This window comes from Dermacentor albipictus, chromosome 7 (genome assembly GCF_038994185.2).
Source record: "Dermacentor albipictus isolate Rhodes 1998 colony chromosome 7, USDA_Dalb.pri_finalv2, whole genome shotgun sequence".
Taxonomy (NCBI): domain Eukaryota; kingdom Metazoa; phylum Arthropoda; class Arachnida; order Ixodida; family Ixodidae; genus Dermacentor; species Dermacentor albipictus.
Window position 1 is genome coordinate 15299346 of NC_091827.1, and position 20199 is coordinate 15319544.

The 20199-nt window shown below is 48.0% G+C and overlaps 1 long non-coding RNA gene across 1 annotated transcript; it reads right to left on the bottom strand.

Annotated features, from left to right (window-relative positions):
- Nucleotides 1–1101: 1101 nt before the first annotated feature.
- LOC135914329 (uncharacterized) lies at nucleotides 1102–18681 on the bottom strand. Its single transcript, XR_011507099.1, has 4 exons — nucleotides 18380–18681; nucleotides 15293–15391; nucleotides 14165–14227; nucleotides 1102–1314 (listed from the first exon to the last, which is right to left on the bottom strand). It is a non-coding gene; the product is annotated as an uncharacterized lncRNA (long non-coding RNA).
- Between the last annotated feature and the right edge of the window lie 1518 nt (nucleotides 18682–20199).

The following is a 20199-nucleotide window of genomic DNA, read 5'->3' on the forward strand; positions in this document are numbered from 1 at the left end:
CTATCACTGAAATCCTACACTGCACGCGCTGCTATAGCAGGAGCAAATGTATATCTTGTAAACGCTCATAATGTCATTACTCTAGAAGACGACCGACAATTACAGATGCAGGGGCCATCTTTTTTCTTTCACATGCCGCAGCTATAGTCACAATCGGCCACAAGTTATTGGAGCCATGACGACGTTTCGGCGATAGCCGTCCTGTTCTCGTCTGCAGCTGTAATTTTGATTCCGCATGTAGCCGCTTAGGGGTGCTATTGCACTTGTACCGCGGATACCTACTGCGTAAGGAGATACGCATCTCTGGAGTGCAGTTCTACACAGGCCAGAAGGGGAAAGATGTGTCACGTTGCGATGTCAGGAATCGAGCCCTCTTTAGCAACAGGACTCGGGAATGTATTTGAAGGGGCCGAAGGGCGACGCACGGGTCATCGGTACGCTCATTTCGATCGCACGTATATAGTGGTTACAGCAGCTTGAAGAGCTTTTTCGAGAGACGTCCTCTCGGTGGGTCTGGAGCAGAAAACCAAGAGGTGGTCTGGGAAGGTGGCGTAGTATAGCGTTTGGCATCCGTAAATATTTGCGCTCGCAATTGGTCTAATTGGACAAACGGCTGGACAAATGACCCTCTAGGTTTGCCACCTCCAGCTTGCATCAGTGCTCTCCGTAAATGTTCCAACCGCACACGTAGTTCCGGCATCGCCGCCAATGTGGGGTCGACCTGCATGCTGACACCCCGGTATTCGTGTTTTTTTTCTTGCGGTTACAAATTGCCTCTGTGATTATAGGTGTCATTGGAAATGACGCGGTGTTAGCGCAGAGTGTTATAGGCATGTGTTGATAGCAGAGAGAGGCGCTTGTGCGAGCAGCTTCTCGCTTGGCCTCGTAGAATGACTGCTTGCGTAACTTCGGATGGCGGATTGCAGATTGGTTTAGTCGTACTGTATGGATGAACTTAAATGTTGGGAAATTGCAGACGAATCAAAATAAGTACAAAATATGCGGTAGTGTTCTGTTTTGCTCATTATACAAGTCTCGTGTACTACATGATTCCTGCCAGATTGTTATGATGCTACAACTTTACTTTCATGGTGCAATACAAACTCAAGGTGCAATAGAAAAGTTCGCACGGACCAAACTTTTCCGCGATTGGTGGTGTAGCTTTTCCGTACGCAATCCATGGCTTGACCCTTGTCAACGGGACTTTGTGTCTCTTACGGTAAAGCCTCACACACCACGGTAGCTGAGTGGCCGTGACATCCTCCTGCTGGGCGTGGGGTCTCAGGTTCGGTTTTCGGCCATGGTGGTTGCATTCTGAAACGGACGGAATGCAAAAAGAATTCGTGTACTTATAGATTGCTGCGGACATTTAGTTCTCGTTATTTCGTTTAGCAATGCCCCGTGGAGGGGAACATTACTATCCGGTCTGCACATTAAAAAAATGGCTGTGGCTTAGCTAAGGTTAAGCCCAGGATGCGAAGCATACTAGCCTTTATTTTAGTTGTTGAACCACTGTTTAGCCTGGTGAAATGCTGTTGCTTGGCTATATTTGGTTCAGCTAGACGAAGAAACAACTCATGCGTTACTCTGATTCGCCTTCAAGAGTGGAACGCGACAGCGTTCCCGTCGACCCGCCAAGGGGTGTAAGACAATGGGCTACGGCGCAGCGACTACGCGCCCCGCATTGGACGCGGTGAGCGTCGAGCAACGCAGCGTTCGGCGTGCCAACGAAATGTGCGCCTGAGCAAGCGACGCACGCCTGAGCCTTAGAAACAGCTCGTTTCTAAGGCAACACCGCATTCACTAGAGGCGCTTTTGTACCGCTTTGAAGCATCGTACTCGTGGCTCAGTGGTAGCGTCTCCGTCTCACACTCCGGAGACCCTGGTTGGATTCCCACCCAGCCCATCTTGCAAGAGTTGAGCCAAAGCCACCTAGAAAATCAGTCTCCGTAGCACGCCGCAACCTTCGCTTCTCATTCCAACAAGCAGCTCTGTCTCCAGGAGGCATCTCGCCTCGTGAGTGTCCAGCAGAGGCAAGCGCAGCTGCTTATATACCGCCGCGACGCCGCGAGCGACGGCGCGAGTTGGAGCCCCGTTTCTCCTCTGTCGTGACGTCACGGTGTCACGTGGTATTGAAGGCGACACCGCCGCGCCTGAGGTTGAGCTCTAGTAATATGCTTCGCATAAAAAAAACATGTCGCCAATTAGCACATGTCCTTCGATACGTGTTGCCGCCTGATATATTCGATCACATCGTTGTCAGGCAGAGCGTATAGTAACGTTAACGACCGGCGCGATGCGGTGTGCAGCACTTGTATGCACCTCGATTGACCCGTGCGTGAAACGTAAAGCAAGGCGTGAATGAACCGATGTCGTTTATGGCGTAGATCGAAATCTTGCGCAAACGTGCCTTTTGCGGAGTGTAACTTGCGGAGAACTCCTTGCTGCCACTTTAGACATTGTGTGTGCGTACCGGCCGTTCATCAAGCCCCTACGGAGCGGACAAGCTTTACAATTGCTAAACGCTTGTCGAATCGCGGTTCGCAGGCCATCGAACAGCCAGCAGTGCAACAATAAAAATCAGAGTGCAAACAAAATGACAGGGACAATGTCACATTGGGAACAGGACAAGCGCTGCTCCAAACAAAGGCTTCTATTTCGAGAGTAACTCACCGCAGTTTGAGACATTTTTGTATGAGTTTATAGCCTTGTATAATTTAGCTAAACTATCCTGTGAACTTTGTCCTTGTCGTATTGCGCTGTGATTTTTCCCTACTCGTTATAGGCCAAACTCGTCCGAGACAACGTTTTGCTGCCAACACTAAGGAGACCCTACGCTGCCCCTCGCTATAGTGAGTGTGCTGATGCCACGGCACCATGTTTTGTGAACACGCCGTCTCAATCCGGAGCAGATGTGCGCGGCTTGAACTGGGACGTCACACCTTAAATTGGGAGGGGGAGTGCACTTAAACCGTTGCTCTGGAAAAAGAACTATTTAGGTTGCTGGCAAATCCCTAACGACAATATAGAGTCCCCAACGGTGTCAATTAAAATATTTCCAAACGCGGTCAGTGACTGATGCAGGAGTGTTCAAGGAGATCACCAAGGTCTGCCGTGGCTTTAATGAATACCGCTGGAATCTGCCCTGAAGCACGATGCCTTCCCACTCTATCAAGGTTCTTGTCAATATTGTTGATTGATTGTGGGCTTTTCAATGACGAGGAACAACTTTTCAGTTCTTCACCGCGCTTCGGAGATCGGTGTACACAGTAAAAAAAATGTACCACCTTATATGTGTTGAAGCCCTAGAAAAAAAGCAAGCACCCTTAAGTGTGTCTTGGGGTCTTGTGCAAAGGTGCAATTAGTTTCATGGCTTACACCATCACCCTTGTGGACGTAATTTTTTTTCACTGTGTATGCAGTCTGCTCGCAGTATCGTTTATTATTTATTTATTTATTTATTTATAATTATTATTATTTATTTATTATTTATTTATTATGCTGACAAACCGTATATGCCTTCTACACCTATATGCGGTTTCTGTAAAGGCGGTGCATCAGGCTCGTGTACACTTTCTTTTCTTGTGGTCCGTTATTATGCAAATAACTGTACATAAGAAAAACAGGAATAACTTTTGTTCGGAGATATTTTTTTAAGTACTGCCTGCGAAATGTCGCGGTGTTCCGCGTTTTCAGGTGCATTTCTATACAAGGCTGAAATTATTGGCGTGAAAAGTCACACTATACATCCAAAGAGCTTATTTAAAGACGCGCCAATTTACTGTCCAACGTTTTCCTTCAAAGAGAATGCTGCAATTGCTCATTTCAAGTCGAGTGGTAGTCGCGTGATTTTCTGACGTTTCCCCGTCCCCAGAACCTGTTTAAATGAAGCACCTTCGCGTGCCCGTTCCGATACACTCGAAATGCTAGGCCTAGGTGTGTGCCCTGAAATTTACATATTCAAAAAATTTAATTTCTGACTCATTTTAATTGGCTGGTCAGACATTTTGATACCCCCTTCTTCAGGTAAGCCACCTAAGAAGGTCGATTTGAGCTATATATCTCCACGCGATCATTGGGGAAAAAAGAAACAATATGAACGCACACACACACATGAACACACGCACACACGCACAGGCACGTATAGTTACTGAAAACATTGCAGCGTCGTTGGCTGACAATTCAAACTAAATACGGCTTGCTCGAACCACCTCAAGTGCGCCTGTTGCCTGGCGCCCCTGCATCGAAGTCAACGAAAGGAAAGAGACCACGTCATCAATGCAATTTCGTCCCAGTCGACGCGTCACCGAGGACGAATTCGGCGCTCGCGCATCGAGCAAACAATATTGGACGTGCCCTCGTGTCTGGTTTCGCGGTCGCCGTCAATCATCCCACCGCGCGCTGCTCACTGCGCCTCTCGCTCGGTCGTGATCGCCTCGAATAATTCGTTTGTCACTCGGCGAGATCGGGCGTCTGACGTCTCTGCCTTTCTCGTAACGGGTCGATCACCGCACTGGGGGTGTACCACACAAAGAACTCTTGCTCGTTGGCAATCGCGTGCGGCTCTCGCGCTACGCAGTGAAAGAATTCACGCCTTTAAATGCGAATAAGGGCGTAAATCGGTCTATAACTCTCATCAGGGCATCTCAAAATGAATAATGGTGTAAATAAGGGTGTAAGGGGGCGTAAGTCACATTTGTACACCTCAAAATGAAAAAGGGTGTGAGTCGGTATATAACTAGCACTCATAAACTCCAAAATGAACGAGGGTGTAAATGAATCTATGTCTCACATCCTTTCGCCCAAAAAGGGTGTAAATCCATCTACAACTCGCACCCATACACTCTAAAATGAATTAGGGTGCCCAAATCGGTCTATATCTCACACCCGTACACCCTTTGGGTGAACGGGTGTGAGTTAGATTGATTTGCACCCTTACTTGCGTTTGACGGTGCAAAACAAAACAAAACAAAACACAATAAAATAATCTTTTTTCGCTAATAACGTGTCCTTGGCGTAATAATTTATCGTCCAACCATTAAGCTGCGGCTCTTGGGCTCTTGGGCTCTGGTACAATCATCCCCTGGTATGTGTTTACAGGGTGCTTTTTTTTTTTGCTGCGCCAAATTTTATATGTTGCCTGCAGCAGAAAGCACAATTCTAATGCTTGATCGAAATTACTGGCTCAGGCGGCCATTACTACTACGAAAAATCAAAATACATAATTAGATAACTAACATCATTACGTTAACTAACTTTCTTAATTATTAATATTACGGCCACTATCTCAATCTACGAATTATAGCCGGTGAGTTCACAAGGCGTATCCACTTGGAAAGAATTCTCCGGCGGGCATCAGTTCCTAGATATTCATTTTCAAAGTGTCCGACGAAATGCACTGACGTTCCAGTTACTTGAACGTTCCAGTTACTAAGAAAGCGCTGTTTTATTCATTGAAGCACCAAAGTAAGTATACGCACATAGAAGCACAAACGTACAAGAGTAAACGTTAATAATTAAACATATATTTACCGCAATTACGCTAATTATTTTATTATTTTGATTTCGCGTACAAGTAATGGCCGCCTGATCGAGTAATTTAGATCAAGGATTAGAGTTGTGCTGTATGTTACGGGCAATTTTTAAGAATGTGGTGCTGCTAAAAAAAAAGAAAACACCCTATATATGCACCATGTTGCAATGAATTTTCGCTGAGCTAATTTCTGCGAGGCACGGAAATCGCTCGCCGTTTGTGCTGCCTATTTATGGAAGGGTGGGGCCAGTCAAGCTGCCTTAATTCAGCTTTCTTCCTACGCTCCTCATCACACAAAGTACTCCTTCCATGTTGTGAGAAATGAACTCAAACTAAAGAATAAATTGAGTGGGGTAGACTTGACAAAATATCGCTCGTTCTCCCCGTTCTGTGCTCTGAAAACATTTGCGGTCGGCTTACATTTGCCATATATATCAACTGCCTTAATTCATGTACATACATATGTGTATATAAGGGTGCGATGAAATTGTTTAAAGATACATCGGAAGTCCACAAAGAGCTCGGGCTTGTAGGGAACACTCGCATCATCATCATCATCATCATCATCATCATCATCATCATCATCATCATAACCATGATCATTTCACCATACCTGTTGTGCCTCGGCTGCTTTTGGTTGCGTACGTGTTATCGAGAACCACGCACTTACATTGTTTTCTTTCGAGATAGCTTTGCGTTGCGTTTTGCACACGTCCCATTATCTGCGACTGTGTCGAGTAATCGGTGGGAAAGTGTATATATCCAGGAGAGTGGGGCGAGTGAAGGGCGTAAAATGAGAACAAGCTTAACGCGGTTTTTGCCATTACGGGGTCAGTTGGTGTTTTCAGAACATTTTTGTACGACTTACAAAATAAAATTCTGGTTTTGTACCTGCCAGAACCACTATCTTACTATATGAAGCACGCCATAGCGAGGGTATATACGGGTCGATTTCGCGACTACTACGCAGTGCAACACAATTCCAGTGTTATTAAACACGTCTTGCCGCAACGCTCGGCAGAGCATCCTCACGCGCGGCGCGCGGCATCGCCTCTCAACAGGTCGTGGGGTTCGAATGCTCACCAAATAAAAACTAACGCGCCGACCCGCCTTTCGTAAACCGGGATGCTTTCAAGCGTAGATCGGCTTCCCGCTTCGCCGACACATGTGAACGGTGTAGCACGGACACTCGTCTGGCCCGAGTCGCATCCCGCTGCGATGGAGATTTGCCAAGCAAGCGCTTGACGTACGGCAACGCGTCGAATCGTTTTTTTTATGCTCTTCGGGCATGTTTATGCAGGTGCATTAGAGTGCGTTTTCTCGAGAAAAGTGAACTCCCTAGTCCCACCCCCAACTCATTTCTTTTTTCTTCAGATTTTTGCACGCGGGACTATGCTCTGCAGAAGCGCTCGCTGTTTGGACGAAGGAATGCCGCTGTTTGTCTACTTGCACGCCAAAGATCATGCAGTTTGCACTCGTCTGCAATAGAGACGGTCTACTGACTGGCGTAAGCCAACTTCAATTATCCCTGTCTCTCGTTGCTGTCTCTTCTGTGTAGCCAATTTGTTCGTCTGCCACTCTTCTGGTCACTCTCGTTCGCATTTCAAAGCGTGCGCTACAACCGTCGCCCTCCGCTGAGCGTTTCAATAAACCGCTTTCCTAGGCGTCCAGCAAAAAAAAAAAAAAAGGAACCTCGCAATAGATCTTTGCGTATAAGATTTCTTTTTTTTTCTGTTCCTCTTTCTTTTCGTTCATATGTTCCCGCGTATCTCGACACTGTCTATCAAGTCTCACCGGTGTCTGTGTGTACGAGCAAACTATAACGACGGGCGAAAGGTACGAGACAGGAATGTGGGTGCAAGAGGTCCTGGGAAAACTTGACAGACGGACGTACAAGTAGCGGGGCGCAATTAAGCGGGAAATGCGCCTTCGCTATTGCCCGGTCGTCTGCAAAATTAATTCATCTTTTTTTTCCCTGTACCATTCCCCAAGCTATGAACAACACAAAACATTTTTTTACGCGGCCTTTGATAGCAATTTGGGCTTACTATATAGAAAAACTATATAGTTTTTCTCTCTCTGAGCGCAAACCGCCGGTTGTAAATTGTGACGTTGTCATTTCTTTAACGCTGCGAGCCCGGTACTTCCCAGTCACGAACGGCTTACGCGTTATCAGTGTGACACAGCATTGTCGACGGGAAAGTAGCGAGTGCCGAGTTTTCAAGAAAGGATCGAAACGCAAGCAAGGCAGATGACGGTTATTGTTCACTTTAAAAAAGTTTACTGCCTTTGGAGTGTATATCTGCCACACAATGATAATCGTCATCTGCCTTGCTTGCGTTTCCTTTCGTGAAAGCGCCGCGCCCGTTACTTTCCTGTCGGCAATGATATATATATATATATATATATATATATATATATATATATATATATAATGCTGATAACACGCATGCCGTTAGTTACTGGGTAGTACCGAGCTCGCAGCGTTAAAGAAAGGAAATGCGGACAAGACAGATAACGTTTATTGTTGTGTGGCAAGATACGACTCAAGTGAGTGAGAGAACTTTATTTGGAATCCGGCGATTGGGAGGCCCGGGCCTGGGGCCGCCTAGATGGCCACTGGGAGCTGCTGCTCCCGTGCGGCTTCCTTGGCTCGCTGGACGGCCCAAAGTTGGTCTTGGAGTTCTGAGCTGAGCAGCACGGCCGACCACCGCGCCCGTAGATTTTCTGGGGAGACTGCCATTTTATTTTGGTATATTTCACATCCCCACAACATGTGTTGAAGGGTGGCTCTAACAGACTTGCATAGCTTGCACATATCGCTCTCGTATATATCGGGGTAGAAAGTTTTTAGTTGCACGGGACTCGTATAATCAGGGGTGTAAACTTATAATGTTGTGGGAGAAATATACACCCCAAAGGAGGAGGAGGAAATAACTTTAATGTGTCCTGAGGAACCCCTCCCCACCCACTCTTGGTTTAGTGGGCGGCAGGGGTCGCGGTCCGCACCCACGTTGGGACGGGAAGCCCGTGAGCCTCCGCCCTTTCGTGAGCCCTCTGGACGGCCCGGAGCTGGGTCTGGTGGTCGTCGCTTTGCAGGGCGTCCACCCAGTCTTCTTCTTTAGTGAACACGGTGCCGCTTAACGCGGAGCATTGCCAAAGCATGTGCGCTAGCGAGCAGTAAGATTCGCCACAATCCGGACATTGCGGCTCTACTTCTGGTGAATAACGGCTCAGTCTGCCTCTCGAGGGGAACGACCCTGTCTGAAGCATTCTGAATATCGATGACTGTGGTCTAGTGAGTTTAGCGTGGGGGAGTGGGAAGGTCCTCCTCGACAGCTGGTAGTGTGTTGTTATTTCGTTGAAGGTGAGCAGCGGGTCTCGGTGCTCCCCTCCCTCCCCGCCACCTCGCTCGCCACGATCGCCGCGGTGCGTGAGTCCTCGCGCGCGTCCGTGCGCCAGCTCGTTGGCGTTGGGAAATTCGGGGTGCACGTCGGCCCCCATGTGGGCTGGAAACCATTTGACGAGGTGCTGACCCGCGGCTCCCTCGCTGCCGAGGACGGCCGCCGCTTCCCGGGATATCGAGCCCGAGGCGAATGCTCTTGCCGCCGATCGCGAATCTGTGTAGACGGAAGGACGTTCGGGGTCTCTCATTGCCATGGCTATTGCCACCTGTTCGGCCACTTCGGACGTTACCCCCTTGACCGATGCTGCGTTAATTATTGTGCCATCCCAACGTACCGAGACGGCCGCGTACCGATCGCTGCGCCCATACTGGGCCGCGTCTACAAATGCCACCAGGCCCGGGCAGTTGGCGGTCGATTTCAGCAGTGCTCGGGCCCTCGCCTTTCGGCGCCCCTCGTTGAATTGCGGGTGGACGTTTCTCGGAAGCGGTTCTACCTTGAAAGTGCCCCTTACCGCCGCGCTGAGCGCAATCTTGTGTGCGTTGCACTCTGCCTCGGCATTTATCCCTGCTTCTTCTAGGATGCGTCTGCCGGCCCTGGTGGTCGACAGCCGCACGACCTGTGCCTTGGTCTGCGCTTCGATGATTTCTGATAGTGAATTGTGGACCCCTAACCGATCGAGCTGCTCCGTGCTTGTAGTGATCGGGAGACCTAGCACCCTTTTGACGCTCCTGCGCATCAGTGTCTCTATTTTGGCCGCGTCTCTCTTGGTCCATTTTAGCGCCGAGGCTACGTAATTGACGTGACTCATGAGGAAGGCGTGGTAAAGTCTGATGAGACTGCTCTCGCTGAGCCCTCCTCTGCGGTTCGTCACCCTGAGGATCAGCCGGAGCATGTTCTCCGTTTTGGACGTTAGTTTCATGACAGTTTGTGTGTTACCACCTTTCGCCTCAATTAGCAGCCCCAGGATTCGTATAGTGTCCACTCTGGGAATCGGCTGGCCGGCATTCGTATGTAATTTGATCGGTATTTGATCGATCGGCGTCAAATTCCTCATGCCTTGTCTTGAGGGCCTGTACAGCAACAGTTCCGATTTGTTGGGTGACAGACGGAGTCCCGTTTCCTTCAGGTACTCTTCCGTTGTGTCCAGCGCCTCTTGAAGAGCCTGCTCGACTTCTGCGTCCGACCCTCCCGGGCACCACACCGTAATGTCGTCTGCGTACAGGGCGTGATTGACGTTGGTCACTCTCGTCAGCCGGTCAGAGAGTGCAACCGTTTTAAGAGTGTACGTCACAGGAAGGTCGCAGCGCGGAACGCGCTTCGCGGTGCAGCGTGTGTGATCAGGTAAATTCAACGACAAATGCGAGGCATGTGATTTGTTTAGGTGGCCATTTTGAAGTGTCGAAACACGGAGTAGACTTTTTATGACGCTTCTTTTCAACTTTTCAACATACGCATGTACCGTAAGATTAGTTACTAAGAAGTTATTTAATCCAAACAGTTAAATTAATGAATAGATAGCGTTGGTTTTTCTTGCAAACGATGTCCGCCTGGTCAGATAGTTAATCCATAGTGACGTAATTCGAGTAACTGGGCTTTAAAAATATTTTTTTTGGTTACAATGCGGGCTTTATGGAAAATGTTTTTATTTTTCTTCCTATGTACGCGTACTGTTCTCTTGTTTATTTCTATTCTTTGATTTGGCTACGAATTTAACACAATGGGATCTTCAGTAAGCCCGACTTCTCGTGCTGTCGCAGTTAATGAACAGAAACAATATAACATCTCTATTCTATTATCTTTTACTCCCTTACACCCTTTCCCCAGCACAGGGAAGCCAGCCGGTCCGAGAAGTGGCTAACCTCCGCGTCATTCTGTCTATTCCTGCTTCGTTGCAACAATGCACGTGGTTCTCCGGGAGAGTTGAAGTCAGTCAAGATGTGATAAGAAAGGTGCTTTAGTCTCATGCAGTGCTGATGAACTGCAAAAGTAAGAAAAAAAGGAAACGTTGAAGAAATCAAGGAAAATGACTGCACCACCATGGTGAGATTACTGCAAGTCATGCTCGGAGGTTCTTTTTGTTCTGTGTACTTTTCACCACCTCCAGTGTGACACATCCTTTCCTTTATTTTTTCTATTCGCTTGGGTTTCCACGCGGCACAACGTCAGAATGAATCAAATTCAAGCACGTAGACCGGTTCAGTGCGGGTACTGAAATGGTGACTTAGAAAATGTGTTGGCCATCAGGACCTATCGGGGGTATGAGCCATGATTTGAGGCAACTAAACATTAACAAGAGCAACAACTCACGCTGTTTGTAAACAACGTCGAATAACGAGGAAAGTCGGCAGTAAATGTGCCAGACACCTACGCCTGGATCGCACCACAGACATATTCTGAAACACTTCTTCCAGGTTGTCGCAGAATCCACTACAGGGGGTGCTCGCCTTCAGCAGTGTGCCTCCATTACCATTACTTCCTCCGTGACGAACAAGGATGAATGTGCGCTGTAGATATGTGCGGCTTACGCCAAAACTTGTTTCCTTTTCTTTTAATTTTTGTCCCAATGCCAAGGTGCGGTTCTCCAGTCTCGGCTGCTCCATGCTTTATTTTCCTTACGACCAAATTTAACGGGCGTACACCAAGAAAAGCAGAGGGGAATCCCCATTTCCTGTGCCGCTGGGGAGAGGGATGGCGCCACATACCTCTTCAGAGCTTTGGCGTGCAACTCGGACTTTAAGAGAAGTGAAGAAACAAACAAACAAAGAAACATAGGAAAACAGGGATGGACGAATGCTAATTTCCAACTCTTGTACCCGACGTGCTTACACGATGTTTAATTGCCCGGCTGTCGCATTGGACGCGTTGGCAAATGATACTAAACGAGTTGCTTATGGCATGCGTAAGTAAGTGTCGCTGGTTTAAAACGAGTAATTACTAGTATCGCAGGTCGTCTTCGAGCACACCTGGACGTCGTCCACGTATAACAACTTTCCCGCATTACCTTCGAGATTATGCGATGGAACTACGAAGGTTAAAAGAATGCGTCGCTTATTGCTTCGGAGCGCAGAGCACAAGGACACCTTACACAACGCCTGCTGTAAGGAGTGCGACGACTGCCTAACCTTCTTGTTTTTTTTTACCGCTCTTTCATATATTCTCTTTCTAATCTTTTTCTTCCCACTCCCCTTACCCTGTGCAGGGCTGTTGAGGTGCCCTCCCTTGAGAGACAGTTACGGCACTGCACTTTTCTCTTCATTTCTTTTTCAAAATCACTACTACTACTACGACTGCCCGAGGGTGCAGGGAGAGTGGCTAGGCTTCTGAAATAATGCAGCCACCTATCTCTGAGCAACAGTTAGAGCCCCGATGTTTGTACACAGCGTAGCGGATGCTGTACTCTCATACACAGATCTGCAGTTCACTCTCCCTGCCACAACAAGTGTCCCAGTTTGAGAGTCAATACTTCAATCCGAACATTTAAAGTCGTTTCTTGCGGGCTGCGAACCTAGATTTCGCAAAGCAACGCTCTGCCATTTCATTAGTTTTTGTTATCCGTACTTCAATATCTCACGCGCAAAGAACAGTTTTTCAAGCGGCTGTTTGTCACCCTCAATGTGTGAAAGCCGTGATGTCGCACTTTCTCCCGGCCGTACATCAGCGTCGCCCGAATGGCCCGAGACACAGTTCCGAACAGCGCTATATAAAAAGCAGCGACCCGTTTGCTGGGCACATGTACGGTCTCTTGGTGAAGTACGCGCATCTGACCGGGTCTTTAAAACCTTGAGTCGCAGACCACGTTTCACGTTAAAGAAAAAAAGAAAGAAGAAACCCCTGAAGCTTTATAATGTGGTACCACTTATTAAGAGCGCAGCACGTTACCACCATAGAGCGCGTTTTTCCTACTCAGTGCCAGTGATATGCGCATATATGAGAAAAGAAACACATTTCAGTTTTGTATTGTAAAGCTACAGATCTGTTACGTTTTCTATGTTGACGATGTATAACCTGTTACTGTTTCTTTTTTTTTTAATTCTACCAAATGCAGACTATTAGCGGAGACAGTTTTATACAGATGGGGGCTCAAGGTTCCTGTGAAGCTGTCATTGACAACACTTTTTTCCTGCTGCCTCCTCTATCCTTATGATATAAATAAAACGTTATTGTGTTCCACTGCGCTGTATTAGAAGAACTTAATTCTCTTACTAGAAAAATTCCTTCGACAACACACTATGTCGTTCAGTTGAAAGCCAATCGAAGTGCAAGAATCACAGCACAAGAGTACAGGCTTGACCTTTTAGCAGTTCATTTCTGCAGTAATGCACAATATGGAGGAAGTTTTGTTGAAACTAAAGTAATGTCGTCCACTCGAGTAGCACGTAGCTATGATGGAAATGCATACGAGGTCCTCAGAAAAAAGATTAAGGAAACAATTATTTCTGGTCTCGGGTTCATCCGCAGGCTACTATTCTGGACGCAGCTAAATTCCGCCGTATAACCCCGGGTCGACGCTTGGCCAGCGTCACGACACGTTAAATCGTCGTTTGCCGGCACTTTATTAAAGTTATCCCTATCCTATCCTATCATAGGCACTGATTGGTTCACAAGGCGGCTACACCATCTATGATTGGGTGGAAACGCGAACATGGCGGAATTCGATAGAGTTCAGCATCGCAACCATGAACAGCACAAATATTTCTTCTGGCGAGCTCAGGAGGCGTCGTCCAAGTAGCAAGGAGCAGACGAAGCCTCAGGCCAACATCGTCATTTATTGAATCATCGTTCTTTTCTCTCTCTCAAGTACGAAACTTTATGGTAAAACCAACGTGGGCTTTAATCGTAGCTTCATGCTACTCTCCGAATTTCTCCTTTTCTAGTTCCGACCTTTGTTTCTTCTATATTGACCTTCGGTCTCTCACCACTCGGCACCTGCAGGTTTTATTTTAGCTATTTCCGTTTCAACGTCTTAACGGCGTGCCTGGAAGGCCTTGCATTCGCGTCTATCACGCCACAATCGCCGGACGGTCGCCCACGGCTCGAAAGCGGGCCTTGGTGGGCCGCCATCAAAAAACGGCGCCCAGCCCACGCTCACCCAAGATGTACGAAATCTTGGGTGAGCTTCCGTGTACCGCTACCATGGGCGCCGCTAAGCGAGTTGTGTGTCTGGAGAGTTTCCGGTGTAGTCTTGGCCATGTTTCACAACAGATAGCCGTTTGAGACGCGTTACCTGGTGTCCCCTTGAGGATCGTATGGGAACGTGCCTTGCCGTACGAAATATATAAGCCGGGCCCTGAAAATAAAAAATAAATAAAATTAGCAGACATCTAAAATTGTTTATTACGATAGCAGCGGCCTCTCGAAGGCGGGGTGATGGCGCTAAACCATCAGGAAGATACAAGTCCAGCTCCACACTACGCACATGGCCGGTCAGGGTCTTAACAAATCTCCCAAGTACATGTGCTACGCATTATAAACACTGCAAGAGTACTAACAGAAAAATATATTTGCAAGTGGCAATTTGTCGTAGAGCTTTCAAATATCACATGTACTGAATACTGTACATGTACGGTACACGTACGGTTCATGTAGAGGTACTGGGACCTTGCGCTGCCATAGGTGACATTCGCATATAATTCCTCCACCACGACGTTGCTGGATACTCTGCCTTTTACCTTTTGTTCGGACGTGAGCCAACTTTACCGTTGGACACATTTGTTCATATGTTCACACTTTCATATGTTCACATTAGTGAACATATGCACGCTACGCCATTGCCCGGGCTGATTACGCGCGGCAGATAGCCCGTAGTAGACTTGCTGCTTCCAAAGACAATCAAAAGCGCATTTACGACCACGCTGTAAAATAATTCACACCCTTAAAAGTGAAAAAGGGTGTAAATGTGTAAACTCACACCCTTAGGGCGTCGGTTATATAGATCACACCCTAATGGTGGGAGTTATAGACATATTCACACCCTTTTTATTTTTAAGGGTTTAAGTTATTTGACAGTGCAGCGACACGACGACGAACGTTTGGCTCCGGGTGCCCTCCCGATGCTTTAGTCCCCTTCCCGACGTATGGGCCTTTCTGAAAAGCTACTTCCTCTCCACACGGGCCCGTATACCGCGTCCTTCGACAAGTGACTGACGTAACGTACGATACAGTGTCCGCCAGCCCCACTGCACCTTCCGTTCGGTTGTCCGACGACATCGTTCACGTTTCGAGACTCAAGCGTTACCATTCTTCCTCAGCTGTGGGTCCTTAGTGGCGCCGGGCCAGCTCTTCTGTCACAGGGAGTCGTGCTACGTGCTACTAGAAGACGATGGTATTGACCCTTGTATTTAGTGGGACGTACACATAAGCGGCCACTGCTGATCTGATGACGGTGACGTGCCTTCCTTGATGTTAGCCGACTTCCATGCTGGCCAGTGCTTGCTACCCTTGTAAATGCACCCTGTAAATATTTTCGCTGCTGCGATTTCACGTAACCATATGATAAAGAGTAAACAACAAAAGAGAAAGATATCAGGGCACATTTTAGGACATGTTAGGTGCAATAAGCATATCTATTTCTCTAACCATGCCGCGTGCAGCACACAGTCAATTTAAACAACAGCTTACCTCACTTTGCAAAGCTGCTCAGTAAATCTAAAGAAGTCGGTGAGAAATGTATGTTACCTAGCGACTAATGACCCCGTATCACCGTCGCCCCGTGGTCGCCACCACTTGCGGCATGTCTCCGAAGGAGTCGCCCTTATATATGTGAACGTGCACTATACTTCAAATGACTGAATTGCGGATGATATGGTATTTCGTGCGCTAAGGCTTAGAGCAAAAATAAGTAAAAGAAAGATTAAAAAAAAAACAGACACGACCCGGATGTGCGCACAGCTTTAATGCTGCTGCCGCATCTTTGGCCATACTTGCCAACGCAAAACCTTTTTCTGTTGGTTGGCGTGAACCTCCTCGTGAACCTTGACGTGAACCTACGCATCCTCTAATTTTTAATGTTCGTTTTCATTTCGCTGAAGTTTAAAGCAGTACACAGCGATGGGGCATCGAAAAGCGAGAGATAAGGTCGAGCGACAAGGAGTAGGCAAGATAAACACGATGATTGCAGGGATAGGAAGAAAGCGAGATAACGCGAGCAGTGGTAGAAGAAGGGGGGCTGAGGCGATGCCAAGCAAATATTTTCTTTCAGGAGCAGCACGGTAAATGTTCGCGGCAACGCACAAATGACGAGGGAAAGGAGGTTTGAAGGGGAGGAAGAGAGTGATACACTCTGCAGGGACATAAAAAAAGAAAACGAAGAGTAAACTGAGGATAACGCCCGTTTTTATGTGCCCTGGGTTTCGCATACGACGCCGTAGAGGCGTCGGGCTGGTTTTTTTCTCCAGTGGGAGAGGACATGTTCTCGTGTAAGAAAAAGCGTTTTAACGACCGCTGAAGTGGGCACGAGAAATGCTGGGCCCAGTGTGCCCTCGAAGGCGGGCGGATGTCGTTCTTCGGACGACGCGTTAGGAGACGGCACCGCATTGCTCTCTCCCCCCCCCCCCCCCCCCTCCGTTACACTTTCTCGTCCTCACGCTGCCTCCCAGATTTTACTGCCATCTAGCTCATCTGTTGCGTTTTCTTTTTCTTCCTTTTTCGTTTTCCATTTAATGGCTTTGACGCGCCGCTCACGACCCACCAAACTGCACGCATCTCGCCAGTGAGCTACTTTATTTTGTGTAAGCGTGTCTCTCCTGCCGTATCATCTTTAGATCAAGCATCCCTGCTTTTTCTGTATAGTTTCTGGTGTTTGTTTACCTTGCTCAATGTCGAGGCTATCGTTCTGCAGAGCCTCGTAGTTCGTAGCAAGCATGAGCGGGCATTCTTGCTGGCGCCGGTCGAAGCAGCTCGGATATAGGGAGATATAGGCACTTTTAAGCTTTGTGCTGTAGGTATGTACGTGCAGCTTGCGTGCTGAACTTTGCGATAGGCGTCTCTTTCTCCTTCAGTCTCTTGAGCTACTTTCGTAGATCCTGGGCCACAAGGTCTGCCATTCGAAGTTTGTTTTATGCGTGAGCGCGTATGTGTGTGTACCTGCAGTGTGCGCGTGGGTGCGTGCAACTGTGTGTGTGAGTACCTGCGTGTGTTTACGTTGTCCGTGCGTTAGTGCGTGCGAAGTGTGCGTACGGCATTTCCGTACGGCAAGCGGAAGGTTGACATGCCACGACCGCGGCATTATAGCCAATCCCGATGCTGGACGTAACATTAGCGAAGGCGTCCAGCCAATGAGAAAGAACATTTCAGAACGAAAAGCTTTGTGAAATCGGCGCCTAAGCCTCGGTGTATGGACAAAGCCAAGCTCGATCCGATCCTCCGCATGCGAGCAGTACTAGGACGACGAAGGAGATACACACTGCAGGAATGGAGTGAAAACTGAGAACTGAGTGAAAAACAAGAAATGCAATTCAGGTGACAGATGTGCCACGCGTGGGACGTCGCCACGAACGACACGTCTTTCCACAGTGCACGCGAGGCTTGGCTCTTAAATCCGGACTTGTCGCCCAGAATGGCCGATGGCTATCTGTGCTCGATGCGGGGAAAACCGGACCGGTCAACAACTTTCAGAGGCTAACGTACACTCTTTCTGTAGATATGCGCTTGTCTCTGCGAACTTTCTATCGGCTGCTCAGCACGAGGTCGCGGGATCGAATCCTGGCCACGGCGGCCGCATTTCGATGGGGGGAGAAATGCGAAAACACCCGTGTACTTAGATTTAGGTGCACGTTAAAGAACGCCGGGTGGTCGAAACTTCCGGAGTCCTCCACTACGGCGTGCCTCATAATCAGAAAGTGGTTTTGGCACGTAAAAACGCCGTAATTTAAAATTTTGTATCAGTGACATTGGGAGGCCCTTTGGCGACTGTTCCCGTTTCATCTAGTCTCGAATGACCGTATCGGTGTTCAGTCAAAAGTCTACGAACATCGTACTTTGACTTAACTGGGATGGAAAGTTACTTGCAGGTGTCGCAGTTATTTCCAGCTATCAAAGCTCGTCCTTGTCATCCCGTCTCCGTCCGTGTATTTTTTTAGGTCGCCGCCTTTTTCAAACGTGTTGCAGCACACGAATAAAAATGACCCCATCAGCCGTCGTCAGAAATATATTTCCAATGTAATTTACGTTATCAAAACAACTAGCTGGTAGATAAAGGAAACGAAATTGATATGTGATACGTAAATAATTATAATTTTGGCTTTTGCTTTCTGACTCCGGGTACGCGGGATTCCCTATCACTTTTATCCTTAGAAAATATGTACTTTATAAGCAGTGCATTCAAAGAATCAAGAAAAGACTTATGCGCGTCCTCTAAAAGAATTGTACATCAACGTTCAACAAGTGTACGTTCGCAGAATTCGGAGAATATAAAAGAAGGCAAATGATTGATGCACATTACCTGTCACCGGCCTTGGTAGAACTTGCACTTTACACTGTGTGCATGCACCTCAAGTGCACTCTGAGCATGAAGTTCCGGTGATCCTTTGGAGTAATTTACGTTGAACTGAATGACGTTTGCTTCCAACATAGAAAATATAACGACTTCGATCCTGGGCTCAACTCTTCGCTGCACTGGGATTGCTATGTTACGTTGAACGATCCGGGTTGTTGCAAATGTATCCCGCGCACTCACAATTACGTCGTCTCTCACAGGCCAGGCGTGGCCTTGCTTCGCAAAACTATAGGTTACTAAATACGAAATCACAACCCCCACCCCCTTCGGATATAAGTATAGTCTTGCGGCGTCACCTTACGGTGAAAGTATGAATCACGGGGAAAAAAAATAGAACAAGAGGGCACGGCCAGCAGCGCCTGCCTGGCACGGGCGTTTGCAACGGCTTCCGGCTGAGCCAAAAAAAGACGAGCGGTCTTCATCCTCAACCGGAATTTACGTCTTTGTTAACACGCCCACGCGCGCGCGTGTGCAACCACGCGCCGGGAGGTTGTCCGCTGCCCATCGCTCACAAAGTCTCCGTTGGCCGCTGTATGACAGCGCATGTTTGGTACACTATGTTCTTTCCTGCAGCAAGTGCAAGGCTCTGTGACCACTTCCTTCACTCTTGGCAAACAATTGCTTGCTCGACACCCTTTGACCCCGAAATCGCTATGGCCCCTGTGGCCACACCCCATAAGAAGAGTGCGCGTCCCTATACCGCGCCTTCCGAAACAATTAGCCTCACTTTGCTGAAGAATAGGCGTTTCTTAACATGGGTGGGCCAAAGCGCTCCGGGCTTTTGTGCTTGCGCGTATGTTTACTAATACGTCGGTGGGTCCTCCCCCGGCGAGCAACATCAACCCTGTAGGCTCTATTCTGCGTGGCGCCAAACTTTGGAGAAGGAAGATTCCAGGTTGCCGGTGTTTGCGTTCTGCTATCTTTCCATCACCGTTGTTTCTCGACGTTCAGCGTTTCTTTTTATCTTCTCCAGGAGATATTTCGGCGTCGATCGTCTAGCCCTTCACTTCCCAGACACGCCAGAGTGTTCACTTGATTGCTTTTAACCTGCTTTTCGCGGAAGCCAAGCAAATTACAGTCTCCCACCTAGGTGACGGGTCCCCGTGTCATCCTGGTCATACATGCGTCGTATTAAGCGATACATTTAACGGCGTCCTGCTGTCATGTGTTCTTTGCGAAGGCCGCGGTAATTCGACGCAAGCGCGTTGGCTTGTCCCTATAGTAACCCGATGGCCGTAAAACAGCTCCTTATTAGTTTGCACTTCCTGGTCGACCGGTCTTGTCCTGAAAAAGAAAACAGCACAAAACAAGTCGTTGGTGTCACGGATTTTGCTACTTTCGATGGCAGGTGTCTAAAAGTCAGATCTACCAAGGAGGAGGAGACAAGGAGAGGAAAGACAGGGAGGTTGGCCAGTGTAAGTACCGGCTGGGTATACCCTGTGCTGGGGAAAGGGGTAAAGGGAATAAAAGGAGAAAAAGAAGAAGAGGAAAAAAATGGAAAAAAGAAAATTCACACAGTAACGCGAAGCTACGCGCTACAACGTTCAAAGGCGGTCGCACAATTCGCATGTCCCTAACAACTTCAGCAAAGCCCTTAAGGCCTTGAGTGCCGAGGTCCGTCCGGACCACTTTCCTAGAGCTTTTTCCTGTGTAAAGATCTACTGAAGTGGCTCTCGTATAGCCAGCGACGCTTGAGAGAGACTGAAAATCAAACTTGTTGATGTTGTCATGACTCAGAAAGGTCAGTACGAAGCAGCGGGATCGTG